We start from the raw sequence: 5,076 nt of genomic DNA, 5'->3' as shown, positions 1-5,076 counted from the left end.
GTAAGAAGAAAGGAAGGAAGGAAGGAACGGGGAAGATAAAAATCGAGATAACAATTACAAATTGAAAAGTTCGAAACGACGATAGTTAAAAAATTAATTTTCGTCTGTTTAATAATCGTCACACGTCTTATAGAAATTTGGATTGCACTTTCAAACTCTACAGAATTTTTTCCTACATCTTACCCTTTCTTTTTTTCTCTCTCTCTCTCCAATGTTTTACTGTTTTCTTATTTTTTCTTATTTTTTTCCCTTCTTATTTTTGTTTTTTCTACAACAAGTTTATTTTTAAATATATTATAATCAATCAAGGAAACTAATCACCCCCATACTAGCAATAAAATATGAATTACTAAATTGCTTTTTTTCCATTACTTATTGGTTTTGTTAAAACTTTGAATAAAGTATCGAACGATATGTTTAACTTAAACGTAATATTTTAGTAAATTTCATATATATATATATATAATGTTTAGAGAGTTTATGGTACTTTCAGATTAATAGCGTTTTGTCTAGCATTATCTCTGTGAGTCGTTTATGGAGACTATGGTTTATTCTATCGGTGGTTTCGTGGTTTCCACTGACAATGAAGTTGAGTATTTTCTCGTTGAAAGCTTACATTTCTTCCTAGGTATGCATTTTGCATGCATATAAATATATGTGAGATGCGAGGTTAGTGTGTTGTATATGTATGCACACTGGAATAATGCTAACAATAAATATGTTCAAAAACAGGAAACGAAAAGAAAAGAACATTGTACGTATACATGTGTATGTGTACGTGTATGTGTATGTGAACGAATGGTATTTCAACGAACGATTATCAAATTTGGTTTTGGTACAATATCGGTTAAGATTATTCTATGTATTTATACGTGTGTATGTGTATGTGTGTGTGTGTGTGTATGTTGCAAGCCTGAAAGAAAAGAATAAAATAATGCAACGGTTGCATTGGAATGATCGAAAGGTAACAAAGATGATGATTATTATGTCTATTATTTAAAAACTGATCACGGCAGAATTGAAAGCCTCTTTTAAGCTCCCTTTTATTCATAAATTTTAATTACCGTATTATATTTTTAATGGACTCGATTTTCTTCGTAATCACGTACTCTTTCATAGGAAATAATTATCAGTAGCTTTCACATTAATTGACTCTCTGCCAAAATCCATTTCATTTGCGAAAATATATAAATAGACGTTATTTTATTTCTAGTGAAGAATAAAAAAAATTAAAAAAATAATAAAAAAAAGAAAATACTCTTTCTACTACATGCAATTCGAAAAAATTCTTGTTAATATTTATCAAAATATTAATGGGAAATGAAATTCACGTTGGTATCATAACACAGTCGTCATTAGTTGTTTTAAACAATAAAATTCGTTAAAGATTTTTTTATTATAAACGATAACTATTTCGAAAATGAAGACAAAATTGTATAGTAATAGAGTAATAAAGTAATAAGAGAAAGGATATGAAAACATTGTTGCGAGTATATATACACAGGATATTCTCATGGGATGGTAATTACGAAGACATTCTCTTGCTACAAGGTTTCTTTCTTGAAGAAGTCTTTTGTGTTGACTATATTGCTTCTTCCTATATACCTAAGTTTCTTTCCATCTAATGATAGCCAGTAATAATAAAGCTCTTTCTAACGAATCGATTTTTTTATACCCTTAGGTATAGTGAAAATTCATATGTGCTTTTAATTATTACACAAAAATTCATTCTACAATTTATTTGATATTAAAATGATTTAAACACACATACACACACTATCACATATACTTATATACAAATTGTCAGGAATTTTATTTACTATGAGTTACTATACTAACATAATTAAAAATATCGAATGAACGTCTACACTTTTTCGTTCTTTCTTTTTTTTTTTCAATTTAAATATAATTTTATATAACAGCAATCATTTATTTTCTGAAAAAAAAAATAAAATGTTATTTTCTATATTCACACATCAACACACATACACGCGTATATATTAGAAATGAAAAAGAAAGTTGCATATAATTTATAGATGCCAAGGTTCATCACGGTATTTGAGTATGCATTGAATTCACAAAACTTTTCGTTAAACGTTTATGAAAGAAATAGAATAACTGTGAGCGCTATTAATCGATTCTACTTTGGCATTTACATATATCTATGGTCTAGTAGCTATTTCCTATTCAATCGATTTCATCCTCGGTAAAGTAAGAACGGTTACATAGTTGTTATAGTAATAGTAATAGTAATAGTAGTAGTAGCAGGTATTGTATGGAAAAAACAATGGCTGCTTTTATCGCAAATTTTCTATTCGTCGAGTTACCGTCACTTTCGATGAAGAAAAGCGTTTGATAATTAACATCAACTAACTAACTGACTGTCTGATTGACTGACTGACTGACTGTCTGACTAACTGACTGACTGCTTGACTGACTGACATCGGAAATATTCTCGATTATCGATCAAATTTTTAAGACATTTTATTTATGGTAATACCTGTAGCAGCAGCAGCATTTGCTTTTTATCTTTTTTTTCCCCAAATATTTTTCCTGTCACGTGTTTTGAAATATTTATGCATTCTCTATTAAAATGTAACTCCGACGTTACAACCATGCACCTATTAAAAATACCGACCCCTCCACTCCCTTTACCCCCTCATTCCTATATCCCCAAACCTATCCAGTTAATATATCGAACGAATGATATTATTTATAGTCGAATCAAATATTCATATATGGGATTTATTTTGTACGAAATATCTACGAGAACTATTTTCGTGATTAAAATAAAATTAGAAGAAAACTGTTTGTAATCTGCACATTATCTAGATAATCTGTGGAATAATTGAGTTCTGCACTTCAACGATAACTTATCTATAAAAACAATTGTATTCTGATGGTAGAAACTATTCGACGAATATCGTATACAACAATTTTCTATATTTTAGCAGATCTCAACCTGGTTAATCTGCACATTAACTAGATAATTTGCAGAATAATTGAGTTCTGCACCTCAGTGGTAACTCATATATCTATAAACAATTGTCTTCTGATGGTAGAAACTATTCGACGAATATCGTATACAATAATTTTCCATGCTTTAACAGATCAATCTAGTTAATTTGCACATTACCTTAGATAATTTGCAAAATAATTGAGTTCTGCACCTCAGTGGAAATATATATATATATCTATAAATAATTGTCTTTTGATGGTGGAAACTATTCGACGAATATCGTATATAACAATATTCCATACTTTAACCGATCAATCTGGTTAATCTACACATTATCTAGGTAATTTGCGGAATAATTGATTTTTGCACTTCAACAATAACTTATCTATAAAAACAATTGTATTCTAATGGTAGAAACTATTCGACGAATATCGTATACAACAATTTTCCATACTTTAACAGATCTCAATCTGGTTAATCTGCACATTATCTAGATAATTTGCAGAATAATTGAATTCTGCACTTCAACGATAACTTATCTATAAACAATTGTCTTCTAATGGTAGAAACTATTCGAAAAATATCGTATACAATAATATTCCATAATTTAACAGATCAATCTGGTTAATCTACACATTACCTTAGGTAATTTGCAGAATAATTGAGTTCTGCACCTCAGTGGTAACTCATATATCTATAAACAATTGTCTTCTGATGGTAGAAACTATTCGACGAATATCGTATATAACAATATTCCATACTTTAACCGATCTCAATCTGGTTAATCTGCACATTATCTAGATAATCTGTGGAATAAATGATTTCTGCACTTTAACGATAACTTATCTATAAAAACTAGTGTCTTCTGATGGTAGAAACTATTCGTATAGAATATAATTTCTCATATAACGCATAATTTAAAAGTTATGCAAAGTGAGCCCCAGGTATAACAACGCTTACAGCCAATAATACCGACGTGCAAGCGACATCGATCACCGAGGACACGCTTTCCGACGTCATGCTTTCCATCGGGGACCGCCACGGATTATCGATTGTTAAACTCAAGATGGTAGAAGAGAAAGAGAGACGGAAAGAGAGAGAAAGAGAGAGAGAGAAATATACGCGGATTACTTCCGCGTCAGCGCCCAGTTTTATTCCCTTGGAAATAAAATATCTTTTAGAACTATGACTAGTCATTAACCTGAAAACCCGTTCCCCCCACTCGCCCCCGTCGTAAACCACGATTCTCTTTCTACGATTCCAGATCGATTTGAAATATTCTAATAAGAGAGGATAAATAGATAAATAGATGAATGTACCAAGTCAGATTATTTCGTTCCTATAGCGCCTGACTATTACTATTATACTATTATTACTATACTTTTATATATTTTTTATATTATTTTATTATATTATTTTTTTATATTATTTTTTTTTATATTATTATTACTTATACTATATTATACTATTATACTATTATTTTATTTTTTTTAAATGATTGCTTCTTTTTTTTTTTCTTAATTTGATTGGATTACAAATTCGACAATAATTCTAACGAATATATTAATTTATTATTTATAATAATAATAATAATAATATTAACGAATATTAATTCTAACGAATATAAATTTTGTTTCTAATTAATAATAATTATTTTTCATATAATGTCTATTTCGATTTAATAAACGACTATTAGTATAGATCAAAGTTAACAATTATAACTAATTATGGATATTAAATTTTCTAAAGGTTTAATATAATCTGAAACTTCATGAATTTGTATACCGTTAAATTTGACGTTAATTCAAAAAAATAGTGAACATTTTCAAGCGATACTAATGAAATGAGAATCCTTTACATGGTTGCAGCAAGAAGAATCCAATGTAATTAAAGTTTTCTGACAAATATACTTCTGTGAAAAAAAAATAAAAAAAAATAAAAAAGAAAAAGAGAGAGAGAAAGAGAAAGAGAAAGAGAAAGAGAGAAAATATAAATAGGTTTTCCTAATAATGACTAAAACAAAATGTCACGCAAGGGACGACAACAGTTCTGCGTGAAGATTTTCTATTTCGCGCTATTACTATGAGAATACAACCGTATTAGATGCAGGTACAATG

Source organism: Polistes fuscatus, unplaced genomic scaffold (assembly GCF_010416935.1).
Source record: "Polistes fuscatus isolate 324 unplaced genomic scaffold, CU_Pfus_HIC Scaffold24, whole genome shotgun sequence".
NCBI classification, from domain to species: Eukaryota; Metazoa; Arthropoda; class Insecta; order Hymenoptera; family Vespidae; genus Polistes; species Polistes fuscatus.
This window is presented reverse-complemented; position numbering follows the sequence as displayed.